Consider the following 1524-nt stretch of genomic DNA (forward strand, 5'->3'; position numbering starts at 1 on the left):
TATAAGATTTGTTTCTCATTATTTTAATAAACTTGAGAAAAATAAAACATTAATAAGTTACTTTCTAGCTCATTTTCTATGACATAGTCAAATACTGAAAAATATTTTCTAACTTATTTTTCATTACACTAACATTAGAAAATAATTCACTTTTCTGAAATTCACTTTCCAAAAAAACGCTACTTTCCAGCAAACAAACGGGTTTAATCGTGCATGTAGTTTCCATTAATAATCATATAGATGGCTTTGTTATAATCTTTTTGGCATTGAAAAGGCTTTGGCGGCTAAAGGTTTTAATCAATACTAGTATATTTTTTTCATGCTTCCCAGTGAATAATAATATTTTTATTTTAAAAATAAAAAATAAAAAATATAATTTTAAATATTTTGAATTTGACAGCAAAGTCAGATCTAACGGTACCTTTTACTAATAAATAAAAAAGATAACACTCTCAAGTACTACAATGTCATCCACAGTACAAACACTTTATGTCTACAGTGTGGTTACAATGCAATAAGCTTATGTCCACAGTACTATTTTTTAAAATATTTTATAAAAAAATATATTGAGATAATATTTTTTATTTTTAAAATTTATATATCATCACATCAAAAAAATAAAAAAATTATTAATTCGAAGTAAAGAAAAAAATAAAATAAAAATTAATTTTTTAAAAGCTTTTTTGAAATATAAAAACAAGCATATTTTAATAAGAAAATTCAAACCAATGTGAATTGAAAAAATAAATTATCATCACCTAACTTTTGTTGAATATAAAAAAAATCACATTAATTTATTTTATTTTTATAGTATGGAAAAAAATCCATAAGAGAAAAGAAAAAAAATAAAGAGAAAAAAATAAAATTGAAAATATCTTAAAAGAAAAAAATAAAAGAAAAGAAATTAGTTGTTGATGTATTGGACGTTGCTATGCTATATGCTATTCATGATTCTACTATAGAAAATACTTTATTTGAATATAGTAATGGTATAAATACATTCCGTGCATTTCACCCGACTAAAGTATTTCTGCATTTGAAAACAAATTGTTATCGACATGTTGTGGAGCGTAAACCAATATGCTAGTTATTATATTATTATGTAATAATTATTTTTATAAAAATTTTCTTAAAAATATATATTAAGATAATATTTTTTAAAATTTATTTTTATATCATCACATCAAAATAATACAAAAATATAAATAATAATTTGAATTAAAAAATTAAAAAATATTTTTTTTAAAATTATTTTTTAAAGGCAAAAACAAATATGTTTTACTAAGAAAATTCAAATCAGCTTCAAATGAAAAAAAAAATTATCACCACCCAACTTTTGTATAACATAAAAGGTAACATGAATTTATTTTCTCTTTACTATATGGAAAAAGTTAAATATAAGAAAAAAAATAATATTGAAAATATCTGGCGATCCAGCCAAATCCAAGATTTATGTGTCTAATTAAGAGTTAAACCTAAGATTTATGTGTCTGATTGAGAGCTAAACCTAATACCATTGAGTCT

The sequence above is a fragment of the Populus euphratica genome, unplaced genomic scaffold (assembly GCF_000495115.2).
Source record: "Populus euphratica unplaced genomic scaffold, PopEup_1.0 scaffold4706.1, whole genome shotgun sequence".
Lineage (NCBI taxonomy): Eukaryota > Viridiplantae > Streptophyta > Magnoliopsida > Malpighiales > Salicaceae > Populus > Populus euphratica.